General features: G+C 37.4%; 1 protein-coding gene and 1 long non-coding RNA gene across 3 annotated transcripts in view; one reads left to right on the plus strand and one right to left on the minus strand.

The window, feature by feature from the left end:
• Positions 1-6,646, minus strand: LOC134845833 (uncharacterized). The gene is made up of 2 exons (XR_010162764.1): positions 6,288-6,646; positions 1-360 (listed from the first exon to the last, which is right to left on the minus strand). It is a non-coding gene; the product is annotated as an uncharacterized LOC134845833 (long non-coding RNA).
• Positions 6,647-10,858: 4,212 nt separating this feature from the next.
• The window catches only part of LOC134846947 (WD repeat-containing protein 49-like), a 232,270-nt gene continuing 215,262 nt past the window's right edge, over positions 10,859-27,866 (plus strand). For both annotated transcript variants that reach the window (XM_063864388.1, XM_063864390.1), the window contains exon 1: positions 10,859-10,880. The gene's annotated coding sequence lies outside the window, so the exon portion shown is untranslated. The remainder of the gene's footprint in view (positions 10,881-27,866) is intronic.

Consider the following 27,866-nt stretch of genomic DNA (forward strand, 5'->3'; position numbering starts at 1 on the left):
CCATATAAACGTTAATTCTTAGTTCTTTCATCCTTTAATTATAATTTACTGGTCACTCAAACAAAACCCAGCGGATAAACTAGAACAGTTCTATCGACAACTTTATAAAGCAGTTCCTTCTCAACTGGCTGCGCTTTAACTTCGTCATCTGAAACTGTACACGAACGGATGCTCATTTTACCATCGACGCCAACTGCAGCCGTGCTTCCGCTCATCGTGAAAAGTTCAATGACCGAGTCACTTCTCGATTTCAAAAACTCTAAGAATTTCCCAAAATCGGGGAAAATAGGATCACGTGAGCATCCCACTACAACTAAATCGGACATAGCACTTATTTGCACTATGAACTTCCGGAGCTTACTGAAACACATTCAACATGAAATAATGTATCCTCTACGCTGCTAGGCATAACACGTTTTCAAGAACCGTTTATGAGGGAAGCACTTTTTGATAATTTTTTTTCACTGAGAAATAGTTGAAATCTACATACCATTCACATTTTGTTTGTTCTGGCGCCGTTTTCACTTTTGGTTTGGAAAACATTCGCTGTAAATTGAGTTAACTTGGTCTGAGAAAGAAAAAAAACGAGCAATAAAATCGAAAACCATATCCTAATTGCTAAAAAAAATTAACACCGTAAATCGCAAGCCTTTGTCGGATATAAAGCTAACATTGAGATAACTGAGTAGATCTGGTTACAAAAAAGGAATTTAAGGAAGTTACGGTCAGGGCACAAACAGAATAAGGCCATAACATCTTTATGTAAAATTATCCGAAAAAAAAGATTGATTATATCAAGTCATGGCGCCTTTTAGACTTAAAATCAAATTTATCGGTTTTTAATTTATGGTCATCAATTTTGCATATCATCTTAGCTACTCTCACAGTAATTTAGCACTGAATGAATCATCACTTCAGGCAGTCATTTTGGTGACTATCAACCCCTTGAGCATGAAACACTCTTGTTGATTGTTGGAGTGCAAAGCTGATTTCAGTTCTAATGAGGTTCATTGTTTAGTTCTTAAAGTTATCTGAGTATTCTTAAAGTTTTTGCAGATCTTTCAATTTTAACTAGCGCGTAACGCACCTCAGGTGCTACGAATTTTCAACAACTCAGAAAAACCGCATAAAATAAAAATAAGATATGCATCCTTTGAGTGTACCTTGACAGCACCCAATTACAGAGTTGGTAGTTTCAAATTTTGAAAAATTTTTTATTCAAGTTTTTTTAATTCAGAAAACGTAAACAAAACGTATTTCGGAAACGTAAAACAAAGAGCAGTCGCATTTGAACGTAAGATTTGCAACTCATGGAGTACTGTCACAAAACCCAACTATAGGGTTAGGACTTTCAAATTGAGAAATTTTTCAAATTTAAATTTTCGAAAACCAAAACTTCAAAAACCGTATAATAAACTTCATATCTCGAAAAAACTTGAGCAGTCGTATTTGAATGCAAGGTTCGCAGCGTCTGCGAATACTTTGGAAGCTCCCAAGTAAAGGGTTAGGAATTTCAAAGTAAAGGGTTAGGAAAAGTTTTCAGGAAAAATTTGAAAAAAATCACAAAAAACGTCATATCTCGATAACTAATAAGATTTGAGCAGTCATATTTGAAGCCACAATTCGCAACCCCTGATAACCTGAGAATACTTGTAGAGCCTCCACTACAGAGTTGGGAACTCCAAATTTTCAAGAAAAAAATGAATTTTAACCATTGAAAAAAATGAATCTTAACCATTGCAATATACGATATAGCTTAAAGGTGAAAAAATTCGTTTGTTAAATATGCAAAAAAATTACGTTGAAAAAACTTGATGATGGCGAGATAAAGAAGCCCGCATTTAAATATATCACAGGTACTGCGTTCCAATCATTAGCGTACCGATTTTCGAATTAGCTAGTTGTCGTGACAGTTTCGAATTAAATGCAGAACAGCAATTCTGTACTCAACGAACGTTTGTGGTTTGAATTATTTTTAAAATTATTTGGAAAGCAACAATTTCCTATTGGCAAAATTATTTGCAGTTTTTTTGATAGCCGTAATTATTGATACACAAACCTTTTCGATAATATTTTTTCTTACTACATTTCGATTGCGAAAGTTAACTGCGTTTTCTTTATCAATTAGAAAAATGGCATCAAATCCTTGCGAAGAGTTAGGATTGTGTAATCAGTAGCGTATTTTTATCCGAGGCACAGTCGGTAGTTAGATTAAGTAACTAAAAGTCCTCCGTCTGAAAATGGGTAAAAGTGCTGCCTAATAACTTCCTTAGAATCTCGCAAATCTGAATCCCGGGTTTTTGTCTAGATGTATCAAGCGACATGATTTTATCGTTCTAAGCGTTCAAAAACTAATTCATCAATTGAACGTCTGAGCAACTTCTACGTGGTTTTGGCAAACTTGATTCATTACTTCCCAAACAAAGACAGTGCTCGTCGACATTCATTCGCCTCTATTCCTCTTGAGTCTCTTGTTACATTACGCATATTAACGAAAAACAAAGTTTAAGGATTGATTTATTTAAATTTGTCAAATGTTTCACCTTTGCTTTTTTCATTAACTTGTTTTCAAAAAACTAAAATGTTAAAGGGGCCCTCCCGTGTAGTTACGTTCCGTTCACAAGCTGGATAGGGCCATACCAGCGTTCGTTATGTAAGTCAATCAAAGGACAAAGTCCAGGGAATGGATGCCTCTACGCGGCTAGAACACACATCGCCTAACAGGGTGGTGCCCAACTTCCAATCATTCTACATCGGTCTCGTGTCGAGAGCCAAAGTGAGAAAAGGAGAGAGTGTTGCGAGAGAGAGAGAGAAAGAAATGAAAGAGAAAAAGGGGAAGACGAAGAAAAAACAGGAGAGTCGAGAGAACAAAAAAAGAAACAAGACATGTATTTTCGAACAATGAGCAGCCAAAACCAGTCTACCTGCTCATGTACTTGGTTCTGGCCGGCCGTCTAGTTCTCACCCAATTATTCCGCAGCGGAATCGACCTAAGCCCTGGTCCACATAACTGCAGTATCTGTCACAATAAATTTGTCCCTAACAAACAGTTTCTGGTGCCACTTCGGATCAAACAATGGTCAAGCAGTTTTACTATGAGAATTAAGACTACTGTAAAATCAACCCCTTCGACACCACCAACTAAAAACCCACACCACCAAAACATGAACACCGACTTAGGATACTACAAGTTAAAGGAGGCGGATAGGAGTTATTATTAAAGACTACATAAACTATCAGACACTTAAAGTATCACACAACGACCTCCATATGGAAAAACAAGCAATCAAACATGTCATCAACTTGTTGCAACACTTGTGTGGGATATAGATGAAAAAAATTGTTAAAACACTTTTTTATCATCTACATCCCACCTCAATCAAGCTGTAGTCCCGGTATTACTGCGTCAAACCAGCACCTAACAAACACAGAACATTTATATGGGGCGATTTCAATGCACATAGCGCTTTGTGAATCTCCGAACGACATTTTGATCGACGAACAAGAAAAACAAACACCGCAAGTTCACTTAACAACCGCCTAACAACATCAAACTCGACCATGTCCACCAATTGGTACTGCGACTGCATGCTGGGATCAGACAATTCAGCCATAACCCTAAAAAAACCTGTGAAACTCAAATCATTAAGGCAAGTAAGAACATACATCAACTTCAAAAAAGAGGACTGGAAAAGTTTTTGTAAGGAGAAAGCAAAAACGTTTCGAAAATTAGCTCTACCCAAATCAACTAAAAAAAAAGGCGAGAAAACTTTCCGGAAAAAAATTCGCGGCGCGGCATCCAGACAAATTTCTCAAAAATGCAGTAAAATGGAATGAAATTCTTGGCAATGCTGATCGTCAATGGGCAACACGTAAGCTCTGGTCCAGGGTTGAAGTTTCATCAAAAACAAATGCCAAAACTCCAAGAAACACGCATATTATCTTTGACAACGAACTCATCCAAAACACAAAAATCAACAGTTCCCTGCACACCAAACAGTTCACTCTACACCCAAACAAGAACAAAAAGGAAAAAAGGGCAGGTATTCGTAAGATCAAACAATTAAATCTACAGAAGTAAAAAATTTCAGTTTAAATGGTAGTAGATGCAATAAAATTCAGTAAGATAAGCAAAGCGGTTGGACTTAATAACATCGCTCTGTCTCACTTTCATTTCATTTGAAAGCAAGTTATTATATACCTCAGTGAGCTGATAAGCATCTCAATGAGCAATGCACCATGCCTGAAAACTGGAAAGTGGGAAGCGTACTACCACTGGCTAAACCCGGTTAACATCCCGAACAAGATAAGAAAAACCGACCGATTTCATTGCTCTCCTGTGACAAAACTCATCGAGCGTCTACTTATACCCGAACTTAACTTAAATGTAAACTTTCAGGAACACAAACATGGGTATAGAAAAGAAAGCTCGACAACTACTGCCCTTAACTGTATCTCATTCTACAAAAAAGCTGGTCTGAACCAGGCCAAACCTTTTCAACGAACACTAATGGTCGTCCTAGACTAAACGGCAGTCTGTGATGATGTTGACCACCACCATCTGCTCAACGACATCGCCATCTCGATTCTTTCTTATAAACCAAAATATTGATTCTTGCCTAACTAAGAGGTAGACATACTTATTTAGAATTAAGAGACACTAAATCCTAGCGCAGGAAGATGATACAAGGTGTCCCACAAGGTGCTGTGCTATACCCGGTCTTATTTAAAAATGCCTCTACCGAGAATGATAACATCAAAGTGACTACTTAGGCAGAAAATATAACCCTCACAACACCAGGGCCAAATATTAACGACTTAGCAGACAGTAACAACCCATACCTTAACAGCCTCAGCACCTGGTTAACAAGCAGAAATCTATCAAGTCCACAACATCAATATTCTCAACTTGGAGCAATGAATTTAATTCCATAATTCCATAAACAAATAATATGTGACAAACAAAAATTTGTCTGCAAAAAAAAGAAAAAATGTATTTTAAAATTTGCTGGCATTACTTGAAGTTGCTGCAAAAAAACCACTCATCGTCACATACAAGGCAAATAGACGGAGTGTCCTGAACTACGCAGCTCCAATTTGGACCCTAAACTTAGTTACACCAACTGGCAACAAATACAAATAAAGCAAAACAACGCTCTAAGAACAAAAACGAGATGCTTGTAAAAGATTGTCATAAGTGTCAAAAATTCTACCGGTTAGAAACTAAAGAAATGCTTCGTAACGTTTCTTCTCGGGAGCTACCAGCAGCATAGATGTGACAACCACACTTCACAACAAAGGTTTTCAATCGGCACATCAGAGCGACTCGACTCTCGAACGTAAGTGCAAACCTGACATTGAAAATTGACTTATCGCAAACCGGGATAATATCTCAAAGCTTGAATACGTTAACGGGATCAAAAAAATTACACATAACAGAAGAACAAAAGTTTATTAACGAAAATTCCAAGCTACTCGGTAGAATACCTCGAGTTTTATACCAAATGAAAGCAAATTTGACCGGAAAACTCGATCTACACAGTCACAATTGCCATCCGGATATTCAACTCATCGTCAGCTACCACCACAGGCTAAGCAAGATTATACCCAACGTCTGCCCAAGTTGCTATATAGGACCACACACGACCGAAAATCTATATAACTGCCGACATACCAAACCTCGCTGACCATCGAAAGCTTATGGGAGAATCCAGAAGAAGCTGCCAAACATCTGCAGCTTTTCACGTGACCCCACATAACGTGAGTTATTCTCAGTTCTACCCATTAATAAAAACTGCCAGCTTGAACCGGGTATGGAGTTTTACTCGGTTCTCCGCGCGAATAACTTGGCCCCTATAACGGGATTCATAACCACATCAAAACCTCCCTCTTTAGTGTGCTATAGGGAAGATGCCGACACCAGCCCAAAGACGACATCACTGGAAAAGGTGGTTCCCGTTCTACGCCGGTTTTGTGCTAGAGACCGTGGGGAACTGCAGTGATAGATTGAACGAGACAAAAACAACATGATCAGACACGAACAATATTTCCGTAACTCTCTCTCCCTTGATCTCTCAAACATAAACGATCTCTCTATTTCAAAACAGAGATCGATGTAGCTACAACAAAATCAAAAGACTAGAATGATTAAAACAAGTCATGAAAAAATGTCAAAAAAGCTGAACATCTAAGTGCACACACTTTTCTCATTAAAAGCATATTTTTGCTTAATTGAACACTGGTAGCTCTTGCATCGTTTACTAATTTCGAGCGTATTTTAAGATTACTTGCTATTGAAAGACAATGTCATCAGATTCATGATGTTGTCACAGAAGAAAACTCCGTCGATTTTCGTTCCTTGCAGTACTTTTGCAAACACGTCATCTTCAAAATAATCGTAACAGCTCAGTACATCAATGAAATTCATCAAATCTAGTTGCACGCCAAGTTTTGTCAGTTTCGATTGATAATACGACGCTGGATGCGCGATGCAGCAAAAATTCATGGGCTGCTTCAATTTTGAAACTAGACTACAAATACTGCAAATGAAAGGTGTTGAATCAATCTGACCTTCGTCTAATATTGAAACAAAAAGGCCATTTTGGGACTCAATTAAGTTGCTTACGACATCTTTGAATTCTGTCATTGATCTGAAATATTGGTCTTATTAGGTTACCAGATCATACCTTAGTCAAACCAATATATTATAAACAGCGAAAAAGGCTTAAACAGCGGAATTTTAAAAAATATTCAGAGTCAAATGAAGGTAGTTTAATAAGAACAAATGTATCTCTAATTATTTTATTTGAGTTGTTCAATGACATTTGAAAATATAATATGAGCTTTAAGAGTTGATTCAGTGAACAAAACAAAATAAAGGTTTTCCATGAGATCTTTCCATCAGTTTAACCGTTGGCTCTTTCTGAAATATTACCAAGGATAGTCGGTTACTAAGCAAGTAACACAAAGAAATGTTCCCATTATATTCTTAAGAATATACAAAAATAAGTGTTTTCAAATTAGGTCATTTTTTTTCGCCGCGATGTGATAAAAAGATCTGAAAAAAATAGAACTTGGGCATATTCGACAGTCATATAAAAATAAGCCAATTGGAAAACAGTTTTGTAGAAAAATGACAAGAAAAACGAAAATCGTGAATAAAAAATCTAAATTCAAACCTTTTTTCAATTTTTTTTTGGAGAATTTTTAGTTGTTTTTGAAGAGTTTGTTTCCTAAAATGACAATGATTATTCTTCTACAATCAGCCTGCTTGCTTGTGTTACTCACTCGAAATTAGACTAAAACTCAATTTCCAACCGTTTTTTCTCGACATTGGGACAAAGTTTTCAAATTTTAACATTAACCGAAACAGGGCGGAGAGCGCTTTATTATGATATATTACGCACTACGATGATTATTAGCGTTAAACATTTTTGAAAAACAAAATAAGCCTGATTGCTCACCTTATTCGCTCGAAATTAGACTTCAAGAATTTAATACTGGTTTTTCTCGACACCGGGAAACTTTATCTTACTGCAAGGGAGGGAAAATTTGCGAGGGAAAAAACTAAAACACTCCCCAATACAAAGTTCCTGCCTATTTTTACTGTTTGGAACAAAAAAAATACACCCGAGCACAAAGTTCCTCCCAATTTTTCGAAATGTCGGAACAAAAACAGTTTATTGTTGTGATGAACATAATAGATAGACTAGCGTCCCAATACAAAATTGACTGCATTCTAAATGCTTATTGCAAGCCTTAAACTATAAGCACGACAAACATTTGAAATATATTTAATCAAATAGATGATTTTGAATAAAAATTATTTTATGATCAAAAGAAAGTTTAACAAATAACTTGAGGCGGAAACAAAAATACAACTATATGTCCCAAACTTTGATACTGAAAATCAAACAATTAAAAAATTGAAAATAATAAATTGCATATATAACATTAATTTTAAACGCTTTAAACAGAAGTCTACCATTGACGACCTCTAACAGCACATCACCTTTCGTGGACCCATCCTTTCAAGTAAACATACCTGTAACTGGTAAAATCAATTATTTTTCTGCCAAAATTTCTCTATCGAATTTAACTTGTCCCGAAAACTCGCTAATCGTAGGCACTCGTAGCCGGTTCATTTAATTTTCTTGAGCTTGTTCACTTTACGGTTAATGCTTTTAATTATGCCATGTCTCTATAGCCTCCATAACATCCACAGAGCAGGATGAAGGCTTTTCAGAAGCCAGACAACCAACTGAAACCATGCAGCAGTAAACTGAACAAATTCAAGATGGGGCTTCAGCTTTCAAAAAAAAACTGAAGCCCAAAATCAAGAGTAGCATTAATAGAAAGTATAGCCCAAAACGGAGTAAATTATCCAAAGAGTATTATCAGGCATCAAAGGAAATGCTCAAATAACCCGGATTAAAATTGATATATAAAAATAGAAATAAAACATTTCAAAGCATCATTTAGTTCAAACATGCATGCTTAAATGTAAACTAAGCAATTAGGCAAACAACCTGATGCTTGATGAAAACCCTCAGGCTACCATTAGCTTTTCAATCTATTTGCACAGCATAAGTATGTAAACACAGGCTGCAGCTGAAACATGTTGAGATAGCGTAACATTCTTAAATATGTCATATAAAAACTTCCTAAACATGCCTGGAAACATCTCACTCAATTAAATGATATATAGAATAAATGTGATATAATTGATATTTGTCGAGCGCCCTTATAAAGATTTTACAGACAGGTCTGTCGAGTAGGTTCCTGGGCTTCCATTATTTAGTTTTTTTTTTTCATCTATAAAATTCCATCTACCCTTTTATCATGGGTTAATTCGGTTCCCTTGAGTGTAGTCAGTTTTCCTTCTTTGCCTTTTTGTCAAAAGTTTAAGATGAGGAAAACAACGAGGAACGTGCAAGCAAATGCTTAAAATCTCAAAGACTTTCAAATTGGATTAGATGTGATTGTTGTTGGAACTGGTATCATGTCAATTTTGTAAACGTCCCAGTGCCTCAACGTCAGCCTCTGTCTTTGCTTCTCAGCTCCATGGGTGACCTTGGTTTATTATCTGCTCTCCGACTCGCGCTTCCTGCCTTCTGCCACTGGTTGCAGTTCTTTATTCATGGCTATTCTTATACCCATGGGCTCTAGCTTGAGCGAACAAGTCTTTTCGGCCGCTTTCATTCCATCGGTCTTCAAGGTTCTATCGTCACAACTCTGAGGCACCCCTGGTAGGAATGGACAGAAGATATTGTTCTCTACGAAGGCATTACTGCTACCGCATGGTTGAATGCCCTTCCCGGTCAGTCTGTTGGCTTGAAAATGACTAATACACAGCTTCGCGTTTCCGCCAGTCTTCGATTAGGAGCTCCCATTTGTGTTGAGCATACTTGCGTTTGCTGAAAACAAGTGGATTCGTCAGGTTTGCATAGCATTTCGTGCTCTCGATGTGTGGGAACATTTGCGAGACATTCCATGTTAAGCAAATTGTCCTAGCACTCTCGGCTTCGTAAATGACTTGGGTAAACGGACATATCTGGCCACTGAAGAGAAGAGAGCAACAGAGTATCTTAGAAAACGTTTGGGAGTGGCTGCGCAGATGGGAAATATAGCTGCTATTATCGAGACGTTCAACAGCGATCCGGACCCACTACTCGTCAACGAACTGATTCGCCGATCCACCACATCAACTGTTCGTTGCTATTTCTATTTCTTTGTTGAATTGAATTTTCAAGAGCTTTTAAAAAGTGAACTTTTCATTTGTCGATGAATCGCTTTTATCATTTTACATCCCTTCAGTTCTGGGACCTCCTATGTTATGTAGAGTCGATGTTAAAAGGTTTCGTGGAGATCTTATTTCGTGATATTGAAAGAAGGTGGCGACTTCTTTCGACCCTCGCGCTTCCTCGTTTTTGTTTACGCAGAGATTTTCCATTGCTTTGCAAATCCGAAATGCTGCCTAATGACTGCAAAAGAGACTCCCGTATCCAATTCATCAGGCAGGCTCCGTGTACCACAAATCATTGCACATAAAATGAACTTGGCCTACTTCTAAAATTAGCAATCTCTTCAATGTATTGCATGCAAGGTCCGGAGATTTTCCTTACTCGCAAAATTTTATGAGTGCTATGTAAATAGTTTCTATGAATGAAACCTTAGTGAGGATACTTATCATATATAAGGAAATTATGCACTCATCGTAGTCCTATTCTACATTCTCAATAGTTTCTTTTGCTTCTTGTGAGTTTGTTTTGATGATCGCTCCCTCATTCTCATCAAAAACTTGACCTATGTTTTGCTCAAGTGGTCTTTTGAATTCCCAGGGAGAGATGAAACCGGACACAGTGGAGGAGCACACCAAAGGATTGTGCTAAGAGAGCGCTTCGAAGGGTTGAGAGCAATGTTTTTGAGTTTTTTGCTCTCCAAACAGATACTGTCCGTTTCAGTTGCTTCGCGTAGGCATGAGCTACCGCTTCACTTATTTCTCTCCTGTCAAAAAGCGTATATCGTTGAACTTATTCCGAACCGTGTGTTTGGATTCCAGGGATAGAACTTCTTGCACCCGCTGTGGCAAAAATGACCTCTTAAGCTTTTACTAAACTATCACATTTTTTGCCCAACGGACTATCTTATCTTTCTGAGCGTTTTTCATGTTTGTTCATGTGGGTCTTATTCACCGTAATTCTGTACCTTATGTTCTCATACATTAGGTACTCCGGAATTAATTGACAGAATTTTTCATAGAAGCTCTACGAAGTTCTGCATACCAGGAAGGAGAAGCCAGGAATCAACACTTGCGATGACTTTAGAGGCACGGAGCTAACACTAAAATTAGCCTAATTGTTGTGATAAACTTATTAAATAGATAAATTGTTGATATACTGGGACAGCCGTGGTGGTCCCCTGCATTTACTTCAAATTACTTTGACTGGATTCATTTACCTCTGCTACCGCTCGTGGACACTAGTGGGTGGACACAGGTTGGTGGATCACATGATTGTAGTTGGAGCAAGCTCACTCAGAAGGACCCTTGACTACCTACCCTACGATCTAAGGGTAAAGTATCGAAGATTCACTTTTGCAAAATCGGGACTAAGCCTCAACCCAAACAACGTGAGTAAACTCAAGAAATTGCAGTGGTTACTTAGAAACGGTTCCCTAAAATCCAGAGAAATCATTCTCTGGCACGACGTGATAAACAATAGTATCACAAAACATCCCAAAAACTTTAATACGAAGTGTTCCCCGGAGCAGTTAACTGAAATCATCACGAATTTTCAGCATCAAATAGCTGCGATCATATACATTCGTCGAGACGGTACCCCTCACATTTTTGAAAAGTTACGGAAGACGAAACCTCTTATCATCGACGCGATAAAACGACTTCTTCCTAAATAAAAACAAAACGACATTGATACAGTTGTTGCCCTCTCTAAACTACACCCCCCTCCGTCTCTTGAGCTGAAGTTGCTCAACAAAGTTTTTTCGAAACGTCACAACCTTCGTTCACTAGTACTTCAGCAAAGATCAAAATCCAGAGTACGGCCCACCAAATCAAAGAGAGCAGCAGCAAAGAAAAAACAAGCAGCCCAATCCTCATCGCACTAATTCTGGTGAGTCTGATTTTCTTGAGACTATTCTCTCCTGAGGTTTTTATACCTTGGAGTATCAGTCCAAGGGAATCAAAAAACTCAATAAGTCTTCTCTAGTCTGGTTTTCTCCTGAGGTTTTATACCTTGGAGTGTCAGTTCTGAGAAGATTTTTTTTTGAGCAATATGGGCTCAGAAGAAAGACGCAGAAATGCTAGCGTATCGCAAGCATCTGAGAAATCTTGTAAAACATGCAAAAAGCCGATCACAAACAAAAGTCAAATCTTTAATTGCATTGCCTGTGGCGATGTTATGCACATGACAAAAACATGCACTGGAATATCTGAAACTGCCATCCTGGGAATTTCGGAGATCAGCCAGAACGTCCTCCTGCTCTGTAACTGTTGTGTTGGAAACAATAGGAAAGAGTCGATGATCAACGATTTGATGCAAACCCGTCCATCCATTGCTGAAACAAAACTAAATGAAATCGCCGAACAATTCTCTACTTTTAAACAAGAGATAGATTCACTTAAGCAAAAGATAGATGAAACAAGCAAAAAACCACAAAACAGAAATGAGCCAAAGCAACCTGCCTTAAAGAAACCAGAATCAAGCTATAACGGAATCCGGATAAGAGGACTGCTTGAACTGGGCTCAAAAAGTTCAAGAGATAGACACGAACACGACTTGGAAGAGGTGAACAAACTGTTTGCGTTCTTAACAGTTGAAGCAAAAATCACAGATTTAAAACGTTTAGGAAAATACGAAGAAGGAAAAAGGCCACGCACAATAGTTGTAAATGTTTCAAATGAATGGCAAAAACGACTGATACTAATGTCCTTGGCAAAATTGAAAAACTACGACAAAACTGTCTTTGTGTCAAAAGAGCTCAGCCCAAGTGAACTTCTGATTGAGAACAAACTTCTTATGAAAAGACGAACAATGATAGAAACTGGAGTATCAGCTAAAAACCTAAGGCTAAGGGACCTTGTCCTTTACCAATATGACGAAGAAAGTGGAAATTGGAAAAAAGTCGAAGAAAGCAATTGACTACCTACTGCCAAGTATTTAAAAATGTTATGCCTAAATGTCAGAAGTATTTTAGACATCAACAGAAGAATAGCTCTTTCAAATGCCATTTTACAAACAGACTACGATATACTATGTCTCACAGAGACATGGCTGGTAAAGGAAATACCAGATAAAGCTCTGCATTTGGCTGGTTTTAATATAATTCGCAAAGATAGAAAAAACTCCACTTAAAAACCAATCACGGAGGCGTACTCATGGCGATAAAAGAAAATGTGCATTACGAAGAAATTGATGCTCAAATAGAAAATGAAGAATGCATAGTGGCCAAACTAACAGGTGAAACTGGGCATCATCAAATACTCTGCTGTGTTTATAATTCCCCGAAAAACAGTAAATACCAATGGAAACAACAAAAGTTCATCAGTTTGTTCAAAAACCTAACAAAATTACAAATACAACACAACTGTAACGCAGTGTCGATTACGGGAGATATAAATTTTTAATACACTCATTGGAAAAGGATGCACTCAAAGGACAAATATGAAAATGCAGTGTTAAAAAAGCTCATTGAACTTGACTATGAACAATTATTCGACTCCAAAAAAAAGCAGCTTGATGTTTTATTAACAAACAACCCTGGAGTAATACTGAACTGGCACACGGACCATTCAGCAACAAACGCATACAGCATCGACAAAGTTTCTTGCTCAGATCATTATGCTTACTCTGCAACAATTAACATGGAAGCCAGTATCAAAGAAATAAACAAAGATGAAAGTCTGGCGTTTAACAGAGCCGATTGGAAGATAATAAATCAAGAAATAAAAGACAAACCTTTCATACCGTATTGTTACAGTAATGTAAATGAGCTCCTTCGTCAGTGGTATGCATGGTTATGGGACAAAATAAAGAACAATGTACCCAAGGTTACATCACACAGATCAACTCTCCCCCCATGGGTGAAGCCAAGTACGTCTCACAAGCTAAAAAGAGTACAAACCTTAAAACGGCGTATCGATCGGCAAAACAAACCTAATTTAAGCATTATCCTAAAACACAAAAAACTGGAAAAAAATCTTCAAATAGCATTGACTGAAGATCGAGCAATTTACGAAGAAACAGTAACAAGCAGTAGACGATTCAGTGACCTGCAAAAATACTTGAACAAAAAAAATAAGTAGTTCCAGGAAATATCCCCAAAAAATGTTCTACAAGGAAAAATCCACAAGAGATGACACCCAAAAAGCTACATTTTTTAACGAATTTTTCATCAGTGTATATCAAAAGGAATCAATTCCTAACCCTCTCGCACGAAATACAAACTGTTCTCCTACAGAAGAAATCTGTACACAAATACACATTGAAGAAACCAAAATCCAATACATTCTCAAAAATCTTTTAACAAATAAAGCGTCAGGTTTTGATGGTAAAGGTGATAGAAACTGGAGTATCAGCTAAAAACCTAAGGCTAAGGGACCTTGTCCTTTACCAATATGACGAAGAAAGTGGAAATTGGAAAAAAGTCGAAGAAAGCAATTGACTACCTACTGCCAAGTATTTAAAAATGTTATGCCTAAATGTCAGAAGTATTTTAGACATCAACAGAAGAATAGCTCTTTCAAATGCGATTTTACAAACAGACTACGATATACTATGTCTCACAGAGACATGGCTGGTAAAGGAAATACCAGATAAAGCTCTGCATTTGGCTGGTTTTAATATAATTCGCAAAGATAGAAAAAACTCCACTTTAAAAACCAATCACGGAGGCGTACTCATGGCGATAAAAGAAAATGTGCATTACGAAGAAATTGATGCTCAAATAGAAAATGAAGAATGCATAGTGGCCAAACTAACAGGTGAAACTGGGCATCATCAAATACTCTGCTGTGTTTATAATCCCCCGAAAAACAGTAAATACCAATGGAAACAACAAAACTTCATCAGTTTGTTCAAAAACCTAACAAAATTACAAATACAACACAACTGTAACGCAGTGTCGATTACGGGAGATATGAATTTTGAATACACTCATTGGAAAATGATGCACTCAAAGGACAAATATGAAAATGCAGTGTTAAAAAAGCTCATTGAACTTGACTATGAACAATTATTCGACTCCAAAAAAAAGCAGCTTGATGTTTTATTAACAAACAACCCTGGAGTAATACTCAACTGGCACACGAACCATTCAGCAACAAACGCATACAGCATCGACAAAGTTTCTTGCTCAGATCATTATGCTTACTCTGCAACAATTAACATGGAAGCCAGTATCAAAGAAATAAACAAAGATGAAAGTCTGGCGTTTAACAGAGCCGATTGGAAGATAATAAATCAAGAAATAAAAGACAAACCTTTCATACCGTATTGTTACAGTAATGTAAATGAGCTCCTTCGTCAGTGGTATGCATGGTTATGGGACAAAATAAAGAACAATGTACCCAAGGTTACATCACACAGATCAACTCTCCCCCCATGGGTGAAGCCAAGTACGTCTCACATGCTAAAAAGAGTACAAACCTTAAAACGGCGTATCGATCGGCAAAACAAACCTAATTTAAGCATTATCCTAAAACACAAAAAACTGGAAAAAAATCTTCAAATAGCATTGACTGAAGATCAAGCAATTTACGAAGAAACAGTAACAAGCAGTAGACGATTCAGTGACCTGCAAAAATACTTGAACAAAATAAGTAGTTCCAGGAAATATCCCCAAAAAATGTTCTACAAGGAAAAATCCACAAGAGATGACACCCAAAAAGCTACATTTTTTAACGAATTTTTCATCAGTGTATATCAAAAGGAATCAATTCCTAACCCTCTCGCACGAAATACAAACTGTTCTCCTACAGAAGAAATCTGTACACAAATACACATTGAAGAAACCAAAATCCAATACATTCTCAAAAATCTTTTAACAAATAAAGCGTCAGGTTTTGATGGTATAGGTAATATAATCCTAAAAAATCTTTCTGAAACTCTGTCAAAATCTTCTCTTCCGCACATTCATTAACAAGCGGCTCTTCCCGACCTACTGGAAAACAAGTCAAGTGGCCCCAATTTTTAAAGAAAAGAACAAGGCGTCAGTCGAGTGCTACCGCCCAATTAGCCTCTTATGCTCCGCCTCGAAGGTCTTCGAAAAAATTATCTTTGATAATATATACCCCAAAGTTCAACCTTTCCTGGAAAACGCACAATACGGCTTCCGGCAAAAAAGGTCAGCAGTACTACAAATGGTACAATTTTTGAGCAAAGTAAATGAACTCTACGATGACAAAAATGTTCAAACACTATCAGTCCTTTATCTAGATTTTTCTAAAGCGTTTGATAAAGTTCCTCATAGTATCCTAGTCGCCAAACTACGGAACATAGGTCTAAGCATTCAAATACAAGACATAATACAAGACTATCTAACAGATAGAATGCAGTTTGTGAAAATCAATAAAAGTTCATCAACTCTGAAAGAAGTAACTAGCGGTGTACCACAGGGCTCAATTCTTGGCCCTCTACTTTTTATCATATTCATTAACGACTTTCCCAAATGCATTGAGAATTCAGATTGTTTTGGCTATTGTGACGATATGAAGATCTTGTCTACTGAAGAAATTCATCTGCAAAAAGACACGGCAAATGTTGAAAAATGGTGCAAAGAAAATAAAATGCCGCTGAATGAAGATAAATGTAATTTGTTAAACCTCAAAGGGAAAATGGAAGTTACACTATTTAATACAAATGTTGATACCGCAAAGACCCAAAAAGACTTAGGTATTTTAATGTGTGACAACCTTTCGTGGTCAGTAAATGCTGAAAATCGCATATCAAAAGCAATGGGAGCTTTTTACAAAATCAAACGAAATATCTCGAAAAAAACATCATTTAAGTCAAAATTAAACTTATACTGCGGATACATTGTACCAATCATAAGCTATGCATCGCAAACATGGTATCCGAACAAAGCAGAATTAAGACAACTAGAAAGAGTACAAAAACGAGCGACATCTTGGATTACAAATAACTTCAAAATGAGTTATACTGAAAGACTGAAATTTTTAAAGCTCCTTCCACTCTCAATGTACTTTGAATTACACGACATATTGTACTTAGTTTCACTACTAAAAAATAAACATGACATTGATTTGAATACAATTATTCATAAAAACGAATCACGAACGAGACAAGCAACACGTGGTGAGATTGCTGTTCATGCAACGAGACTGAAAAAGTCAAATGAAAATTATTATATACGTTCTAATACGCTATACAACTACTTTAGCCAAATTGTGGACTTCGAAAATCAAGATTATGACAGCCTGAAAATATCTATAACAAACACGTTTTGGAAATTCTTAAACAGAAATTTTGCAGAAAACAACTTGTGTATGTGGAGAATTCTTTGCTGGTGTGGAAACTGCAACCCACCGGGAAAAATTATGAACTTATAAACGAGGGTTCAAAACCCATGGAGAAATCCTAAAGCCTACACTACTACTACTACTACTACTAAACTATTGTTCAAAATTCAAAAACTTTGATTAGCATATCAAAATTTATTGAAAACTGACATACTAGCTAACATTAGAACTCCAATCAAAATTGAAGGTTTAGAAAAATAGGATTAAAACAAAGCTCTCAAATAGTTTGACGGGATTTTTTTTTCGCATTATTTGCTTAATATGTTACAAAATAGAGCGATTATTGTTCGCGAAAAAAATGTTGGACAATTTTGTAATGATTTTCGAATTTTCAGACATTTGAAAAAATTTGCTAGTCTTTGAATCCTTAGGATTAAAAAAAAGGGGGCGAAAGTTCTGTTAGTCTTTTAAGCAGTAAGAAAATTCAGAAACTTAGTTAGCTTTTTAAACCTTAAGTTTTTTTTTTGTTTAGAAGGTCAAAAGTATCATAGTAACCGAGGTTACAGTCATGAGTCCCTTCATCATGTATTCCAGTCAAAATCCTTGGAATTTTTTAGATATGGAAGTGATAATGATAAAAGAAGATGACAAGTGTTTAGGTCCTTTTCAATTAAAATCGATACGGGTTACGTTTCTTCAATAAGAACACGCAACTCGACACGAGATAATATAATATACAAATGTTACAAGTAAAAAATTTCGTCGAAAGTTATTTTGTCATTTATTGTTCCGAGTACGCAAGCGGCGTTCGCAATCTGTATTGCCAGGAAGATTCTCTGTTTTAAAAAGCTGCCTGCTCTGAGTTCCTCAGTGCATATGCTTAGGTTCTTACAAAGTTTGCTCAAAAAAACTTCTGTGCTGGGGCCGGCCGCGCCCTGAATTTTAAAAGCTAGCGGTTGAAAAAGATATCCATCATTTACAAGATCTTTAAACTTGTCAATTTTTCGCTCTTCCGCTTCAGCGGCAGCCGTACCAGGGTTACAAAAAGACCCCGCATTAATCCTACAAGGAGCTAAGGTGTCTACTACCGTTACATCCCACAAGAGCTGCTTACCATCAGCCCATGGAACGAGCGTAAAACCGTCTGGTCGCTTCTGATCGGTCCTGTAGAGGTGTCGTGGTTCTAAAACAGACGGAATGTGAGTAGATGATAGACTCTGCTTTAAAGGGCATTCAGGTTTGAATGCCTAGAGAATCTCCCTGCACTTTTGAGGCAAGAAAGACCATGCCAACCATCCTCGGTAATGTCTTTTCCGCACACGCATTCATGCCGTTCGCATATTTTTTATCCTAATCGAAGTCCTATCGCATTTCTGAGTTGTTGGTTTGACAGTTTTAACCTTAAATTTTTGCACGGTCGTAAAATCAAGTCTGCCATCTTGCTGTCAAAAATTGACTCTGTCCAATTTTTTTGGATTTCATTTTCCGGGGCCATTTCAATTTTTTCAAGTTCAAACCATCGTTTAAGCGCGTCACCATAATTTTCATCCACATGCTCCAAGTTAAAGATTTCGCTCAAGGCAATTTTTTTGCTCCTACTGCTGAGGCTAAGAAAGCGGGAAGAGCGAGTAGACGAGCAGAAGAAACGCCCAAGCCACCTTTGGCTGCCGGTAGAACTGCTTGTAAAAACTGGTTATCATCCGTTTTCACTTTAATGACATTGCATAACGAGTTTCTTAGAGTTTGTCGTAGCGTTCCAAAAAATCATTTCGCAAAAAACAAAGGCTCGTACGCAAAAATATAGAGTTTTGGCATGCTAAAGCAATTTTTCAGGTAAAACTATAATGTGCGTCTAGTTTGTCAGTGACATCTGAGATTTTTTCAAACTCCTTAATTTTTTCGTGGAGCAATTCTTTTCGGCAAAGTTCGTTGATTGAAGATCCTAAAATGAGGAGTTCTTTTTTTTATTTTTTATTTTGGGGCATTTTTTTTTAGAAATTGTGTTAAAATTGAGTTATACCGTGTACCCGTAGTCGGTCCCAAAAAACAAAGTTCGCACTTCTCAGTGTTCAAGCATAGGCCGTAAGTTTGTTCCTATTTCAGAATGTTTTTCAGGTTTCGGAGTACTACCTTATAGTCGTCGGCTCAATTGCCATCATCTAAATACCAGATGTTAATTTTCGACTCCAACTGTTTGACTAGTTTCTGAATTATTTCCGCAAAAAAGGGGTCCGTCTTCTGACATTATGACAGAGCTTCCGTTAAAAAGGTAACTAGGTTTACCATACGCGCAATGGGTGTAATTATACAATTCCGGGCGATTTGAATAAACATGATTCAGCATTGTTTCTCTGTTTAAAGAGTTAAAGGCATTCTTAAAATCGAGTTTTAAAAGAACAGTGCATTTTGGATTGTCGTCGCGTTCCATTAGGTTTCGAAACGAGTGCGCAGCTATTTCTGCTCCTCTTTTGGTACCGCATCCTACCTGTACGTTTCCGAAAAAATTTTGTCGCTCGGAGAGGGCCTTGCTTCCAGCGCATTTAGACGCGATACGTCTCAGCGTGTTGCCTATGGCAATCGGTCTCAACCCTCCGTCTATATTTATGAGGGCGATAAGCTTTGCGCCAAAAAAAAGGTCTTAGTGGTACGGGTATTTTGCCATCTCCAATGAGGTTTATCAGCTTGGTAAGCGATTTCAGAAAATTAAGTCCTGCACTGCCATTCGACTTACTAACAAGATCTTTAAAAATTTGAGGAACTATTTTATCAGGACCTGCTGCTGATCCGTTTGGAAAGGACATTATCGCTTTGTATAGGTCGAAATTGGTTACGAAAAAACTGTCCAACTTTTCTGGATTTGGAGCTGCAAATTTGGCTCGCTGCGGGTGCTTAGACAACATTTTTTGATAGTTATCAGTTAAAAAAGGAGCTATTTTGTCATCCGAAGTAGCAAGCCTTTTTCCTCCCTTTACATTTCCTTCATCAAACTTACTACTTATTAACTTTATTCTCTGCTCGAGGTCACTCAGAGGCGGGCTTGAAACTTGGGGATGGGGTTTTGGAAGTGACGTCATTTGCTCGAATTTTTTTATTAATCAAAGAACTCATGCTTGTGGTCTGTTTGCGTCCACTTCTTTTGGGTTGCTCCAAAAAACAAGAAAGACGTTAAAAAAATTAGCCATTTTGTAACATCTTCTACATTGTAGACGATAACATTTATTTTGTCCGACAGACTTTCCGCCAAGGGAACACGCGAGTCTTTTGGTACTCTCTTGAGTACTCGGACATTTGAGATGGCTGTATTAACATAATTGTCTAGCACTAAATCATTACCTATTGTTGCTTTATTAACAGATTTTACATCAACGCATAAAGGACACTGAAACCATTGGGTTTTCTTAGAGTCGCTAAGAGAAATATTTACACAACTGATATGATACCAACTAGAACAACAATCACATCTAATCCAATTTATCAGTCCTGAAGGTTTTAAGCAATCTTTGCTTGTACACTCTTTGTTGTTTTTCCTCATCTTGACGCAGCTTAAAGGTAAAAAAAAGGATTTTGACTGGACTTTAGGGGACTGAACTAACCCATGATAAGCGGTTAGTGGGAATTTTACAAATCAGCAAATAAAAAAAAAGACAACTAATTTAATTTAAAATTTAAAATCGAATTATAAAAATCAAAAAACAAGGAACAATCTCACCCGAGCTCAGTAGGTCCAGCGGCGCACCACCAGACTCCTCAAGCCAGTTCCAGATTCCCACCTCCCCACAGAAAGCCACTTGACAGACCTGTCTCTAAAATCCCTCAGAGGGCGCTCCACATACAGGCACAAACATCAAACATAACAAATCTATTTAATAAGTTTATCAAAACAATTAGGCTTTAAGCCTCGCTTTTCTCGAAATTCAATTTTGATTTAGTCGGTAAGCATTGACAAAAAAATGGGAAAAAATTCGCATTGTTTTTATTTGATCGAAAAAAATCTAATCCCACCTTCATGGGATGAAAATCAAACCTGCTAATAGGTTTTTCCTTCGTTTTTTGAGTTTTTTTCTACCATTTTAGATTCCAATTGTTCTTCAAATACATGGCCAACTCAATTCATCACGCTTTGGAACACTCAAACTACAAACAAAACTTTTTGACCAAGCTATTGCCAATTCCAAGTCGCTCTTTGAAACCAAACACTGTGAAGCTGCAGAAAAACCTGGCAAAGTGTTTACAAAGGGATTCTCAAGCCCAAAAGCTTCAACTGGGTGTGTGGCACAATTTGATGAAAAAACCGGTAAAAAATCACAGCACGAATCATCTCCGAGCGTGCTTTGCTGAGGATGTTTTTGGCGTGACGTGAACTGACAATTGTTGTTGTTGTTGTTGTTGTGAATTTACAGTAGGATACTGATGGGATGATATCCCCAAAGTTCTCAAAATTTTGTCCAGTTATTGCGGCACATGTTGCAGTCACAGAAGAGGGACCATGTGCACTTGTTTTGTTCTGAGAATTGATCGTCGAAAAACTTCCACATCATCTGTATCAATCTTCGCTTTAAGCCTCGCATTTCTCGAAATTCAATTTTGATTTAGTCGGAAAATTAGACGGCACGTCCTGAATGTATACTCTCCTCTAGCTTTTTCAGTTCTGGTCTTGTTTAGGTTGAAAATTTCTTGAAGAAGAAGAAGAAGAAAGAATACCTGAATTACTATACAGTAAAAAGCCGAGGCATCAGTATAGCAAAGTCCAAATAATAAACTTGGTTAAAATTCATTGGTTACATCAAACAAAAACACAACATCAGAAAACAAGCAATAAACAAAACCAAACAAAACAAAACAAGTTCGGTTACAGTTCAGAAATTGGTTGATTAAAATATATGAAGTTACGGATACTAAAAAAAACATCAGTTTTAAGAGTTAAGAACGAGCTGGTATCAAAACTTTACAAACGATTTTATAGATAGTCCAAACCTGCAGCGTATATACAGAGTATACACAGATTCTCTTTCAAAAAATGTCTGGAAAATTAAACTAAATTAAAACATATAGATGTAGCAAAAACGGAAATCACGCCACGTATTTGTATTTGTACATATTGGATTGTTTCTCAATTCATTCACGTAAAATTCTTTCAATTTTTTCTTGAATTCTGTTCTCAATTTTTCTAAATTGCGCAAAATTATGGGCAGTGAATTCAATTTTTTAGAAGTCAAATGAAAAAATGATTTTTGTAGAGAAGCGGTTGAACAATGTTTGTCAAAAATAATTTGTTTCGTTCTTTTATTGAGCTTTTATTTCGTTCTTTCGTTCTTCTTGGATTTTCAATTTTTGCCGGGAGCTTAATGGGATTGTTTTCTTCATGCATGAATTTCGCCAGTAAATGCATCAGTAAATCGTTCAACTGGAGAAACAACGCAAGAGGCAGGATGTTTAACAATCTCAGCTGCTCTGTATAGTCAGAATCGTTTCCCGTGATCCACTTTAAGACTTTCTTTTGGAACCGTTCTAATCTCCCTAAGTCGTTTCTTGAGATATTGCTAATAATTAGACCATACGTTAGAACAGGAAGTAATAAGGATTTGTACAGACCAAGTTTCATGCGCATTTTGACTTAGAATTCTAATTTAGTGAGAGTTTGTCAAGAGAGTTTGTCTAGAAAACGACATTATACCTGATTTTTTGAGGTTCAGGGTACCGGAAAATGGATGTTTTCGAACCAAGTAGTACACAGTTTTCAGACAAAACTTCTAAGAACGGAGATAAACAAGGCAAGGACAGATGAGAAAAACGTTGAAGTCAAACTAGAAAGGGCGAGAGGCGCAGTGCAGAGGGTTGTAGATGAGAAGTTTTGGCCTTCGGTAATTAAATATTTAAGTCTTAGGGGACAAAGACAAACAACAACAGTCAAAGAGACCCATCAGAAGAAGCTAATGAAACTATCAGAAAGGTAAGACCGACCTCTAGGGAAGCAAGGTGAGGGTTCGGTAAGAGCTCTTGATGATGTTGAATTACCAAATTGGGTACAACAAGTGTTGGCATTAGGGCCAAAGTACTTTCTCGCCGACATTGACATCTTTCTACCGGATCTCAAAAATTGTAAAGTCCCCGGGGAGGCCCTTTGTGAGATCGAAGCTGCGGCAAAAGCCTATGCTAAGAGGGCGAAACAAACACCATCTGACAAAGGCGTTGAGAAGGCCCGAAAGTATCTGAAGAGCAATGGATTAGTTGCGGTAATGTTTGACAAAGATGTGGGTTTTTGTGTAATGAGAAAGGACATCTACGAGAACAGGTTGTCGGATACATTAGATTCAAATCAATTCAGCAAAAGTAAAGGAACAAGTGATGCGATTGTTTTGAAGATAGAAAGAGACATCAATAAGGAGTTGTTGGCTATGAGGAAAAAAGATGAAATAAGAGAGAGTCTCTACACAAGGATGAGGTCTACTGGTGGGCAGCCCGCCAGGCTTTATGGGTTGGCCAAAGTGCATAAACTGAATACCCCATTAAGACCGGTCCTCTCCTTGCCTGGTAGCTCTTATTATAACTTGAACAAGGTTCTTGCTAAATTTTTCGAGAAAATTGAGGGCGAAAACATCGAAACCAACTCACTAGATGCAAGAGAAATCTTAGAGAGCACTAATCTTGAGCCCAATGAAAACTTGATATCTCTAGATGTGATGAGTTTGTACACCAATGTTTTACTGAAAGAAGCGATAGACATAGCTCTGAGAAAACTGTATGAGCAAGATGAACCACCATCAATTGCTAGGAAAAGCATGAAGAGACTGTTGAACATGGCAGTTAGTCAAGTCCATTTCAAGTGCAATGAAACATGTTACGTTCAGAAAGGTGGTTTGGCAATGGGGGCATCTCTTGCCGTTATTTCAGCAAATCTTTGGCTGAAGCAGTACGAAACTGCACTATCAAGGGATATTCCCGAAATGTTTTTGCCCGAGAAAGATCTTCACGGAATATGTCCCGGAGTGCAATAAGAAAGTCACGTACAGGTCAAAAGGTGTAGAATGTGAATGCTGTTTGAACTGGTATCACGTAAAATGCGGTGATATATCAGATGATGAGTATCGAAATATAAGTGAAACCGTCTGGTACTGCAGAAAATGCATCGCAATAAGGGAGAAAAATAAGTCAGGGCAACAATCTAAATTGTTTCTCCAATACGTTGATGATATAGTGAGAACAGTGAAGGGTGATCCTGAAAAACTGCTACGGGCTGCAAACTTACTACATCCAAATTTACAGTTCACAATAGAGACATCAAACACAAACGGAACTTTGGCATTTTTGGATTTACAAATTAGTATTGACAAAAGCAGGAAAATTAGCTGTGGGTGGTATCAAAAACCAACAGATACAGGTACCATACTCAATTTTAGAAGCTGCGCTCCCCTTCAGTACAAGAGAAGTGTGATTGAAGGAACTGTTCGCCGGGTTTTCCGCAGTACGTCAACATGGGAAAAATATGATAAAGCCATGAAAATCAACCGTGAGCAGTGGTTGGATAACCAATATCCAGAAAGTTGGTCGTCGCGGGTAGCATCCCATGCCCTTGAAAAGATCATCAGCGAGGGCAAAAACAAAAAGAACATGGCTGAGAAAAAGAAGCCCTGTGATTATAGCAGTGATTCACCACCCATCTCGATGGTCCAATATAGGGGGAATCACAGTCAAACATTAGCAAAAAAAGTGCGCGATATCACCAATGCGCTGATAATATTCAGGACGAGTAAATTGAAAACTTGTATGCCCTCTCTAAAATCCTCCTTTTCCAGTGAACTGAAATCAAAAGTGGTGTACAGACTTGAATGTTGTGGGTGCAAATCCATCTATGTTGGCCAGACGGTTCGACATCTCACCACAAGTATTGAGGAACACCGAAAATAGGATACCCCAGTTGGACAGCATATAAGGCAGTGTGGTATTTAGCGTAGTAAGTCTGAGTTGAATTGGAAAATAATCGACCAGGCGTCCAGCAGCATCAAGTTACTTACATTAGAGGCCTGCACATTAGGAAAGAGAGACTGGCAATTAACACGCGCGACGAGTTTAGAAGTAGGGAGCTGACACTAGGGCTATAGTTCCAGAATCGAAAAATTCTGGCTAAAATAACAAAATTTTGAAACAACTTACATGTTAGCATAAAAATTAGCCACAAAACGAAAACGTGAAAATAAAAATGAAGAAAACTCTCAGAAATTTGTGACAAAATGTTTTAAAATGTTACATAATAGTTGTTACATAATTTCAGTAATATTTGTAAGGTTTTGATTGGTTGAATGTTTAAAATTTTGAAGTAATGATGTGTGTGACACTTTTTATGATCTTTGATCATTTTGTACAGATAGTTTAGAATTTTTAAAACCTGAAGATGCACAAAATGTGCGAAAACGTTTGTTTGAATTTACAATTTTAACGCATTCTTTGAATTCTAAGTTTTTGCGGATGCAATAGAACGTTTCATTCGCTTTCGACATTCTTGAGTCAATATGGGTTGTCCATGTTAAATGTTTGGACACATGTATTTCTAGATCCTTTATCACATTCGAGCTTTCCACTGCTGTTTCACAAAGAAGGAATTCGTGTTGATTTCCTCTAAAATCGACTTTAAAACATTTGTCTAGTGCCAGACTCATTTTGTTTTTGTCTACCCAGTTTTCAACACTTTTTAGGTCCTACTGGATGTCCTATGTGTCTACATTCACTGCTAGTATTTTAGGTCGTCTGCAAAGATATATGGGTCACTAAATTTTAATACTTCAGGAAGATCATTTATGAAGTTGCAGAAGAATAATGGACCAATCAACGATCCTTGTGGTACGTCACTTGTTATTTCTAAAGTTTCTGATGAGAAATTGTCAGCACGAACAAATTTTTTCCTGTTGCTGAGATAGTCTGAGATTATTTCTAGGAAAGAGCCTCCAACTCCAATGTTGCTCATTTTCTGTAGTAGTTCGTAGTGCGGGACTTTGTCAAAAGCCTTTGAAAAGTCAGTATAGAATGCGATCACATGGTTTTCAACGTTCTTGTCAATTGCTTCGTAGATTTCTTTCAGGAAAGATAACATGTTTGTAACCACTGATCGGTTTTTAACAAAACCGTGCTGACTTCTTGTGAGAAGTTTGATGAAATGGTCGTACAGCGCTAGATACATGCATTTTCCAGGAGTTTACTCATGATATTTAGGAATGACACCGGCCGGTAGTTTTCCATTAGTCGTTTGTCACCTTTCTTGTAAATAGGCGACACAATCGCAACTTTCCATTTATCTGGTATTTTCCTTACCCTCTTGATGTTTTTAAAAACGCAATGCAAAATTGTGCTCATTTCTCTGGCCGTTCGCTGGAAGAAAATCGGTGGGAGTCCATCTGGGCCACGCGATTTTGTTATGTGGAGCTCTGTTATAATTTGGTTTAAATATGTTTTTGAGATACTGAAGTTACTCAAAATCCTGTTTTCGCACTTCATGTCACTGAGGTTGAAGCTTGATTTGGGCGAAAAGACAGTGAAAATATTCATTCAAAAAGTTCAGTTTTTCTTTGGCTTTGGAAACAGCTATGTCGTCCTTGATCATAATCTTCGGGAGAGTTTCTGATTTTTTCAGACTCTTAAAATGTTTGAAAATTAAATGTGTGTTAGGAGTGGACATCACATTTTCCTGATAATTTAATCTATCTTCCTCTACTGCATCTTTCGCCATTTTATCTAGAGATAGAATGAGATTTCTGCGGTAGCTTGTAGGTTTCAATTTGTATATTCTAGTTTGTCTTCGCAGTTTGTTCATGATGTTTGAGGTACTTGGCGTAATCCATGGCGGAAGTGATTGGCGACGTCTTGTTTTTCTGGGCACATGTTGGCTTATTAAATTTTCCAAATAATCGTAAAGTTCCTCGCACATTCTTTTGATGTTTGTATGACATACTGGTGAGAAAAGCTCACTTAGTATTGATTTCTTGATTTCGTTATAGACCACGCTACCGAAGCTTCGAAAGTTTTCAATAGCGACTTTTATCTCATGGCGAGGACATTCAAGTAGAATGCTGATTGCTTTGTGGTCGGAGCAAATGTAAATTTTTGAGAAATTTTCGTCAGGAGTCGCATGAATGTGATAATTTTTGAATATTGTAATGACTAGGGTGTTTTTGGCACAAAGTGGAAAATCTATTGCCTGCTCGAACTGATATTGCTCGATTAGTTCAATTATTGACTTTTCTTCATTTCCAAATAGTCGTAAAGATCCTCGCACATTCTATTGATTTTTTATGACATACTGGAGAGAAAGGCTCACTAAGTATTGATTTCTTGATTTCGTTATAGTACACGCTACCGAACCTTCGAAAGTTCAATACGCGGTTGTCTGAATACAGATCGCACTCATTTTGAGATGTTGGTATTTCGCGCTTCGTGTGTTCGTTTTAATTGCTTCGCGTAGGCATTAGCTGCCGCTTCAACCTCAAATAACGACTCACTTGTTCTGGTCTGAAGATACAGTTGGGTAAAAAAAACTGTTTTTCAACTGATTGGTTTTCCCAAGTTAAACTGTTTTTTGGGTAAACAAGACAGCAGGAAATTACATTTTGGAAACTTTTCCTCATCATACACTAAAAAGGTGATCTTGCTGTCTCGAATTGTTGATTGTATAAGCAATTCTGACTTTTTCTCATTGAACATGGAGTAAAAAATGCCTGCTGACATCAAAGCTTCTTGGGAGTGCATTCAGTCCCCTTCTACTACTTCATTCAAAAATATTCCAATTGCATTAGCAAAATTTAGCAATATCTTGCTAATTTCAATTAACATTGTCATTTTTATTCAGTTTCATGTTTGCTTGATGATGCCAGTAAACAGCGAA

Source organism: Symsagittifera roscoffensis, chromosome 5 (assembly GCF_963678635.1).
Source record: "Symsagittifera roscoffensis chromosome 5, txSymRosc1.1, whole genome shotgun sequence".
NCBI lineage: Eukaryota > Metazoa > Xenacoelomorpha > Acoela > Convolutidae > Symsagittifera > Symsagittifera roscoffensis.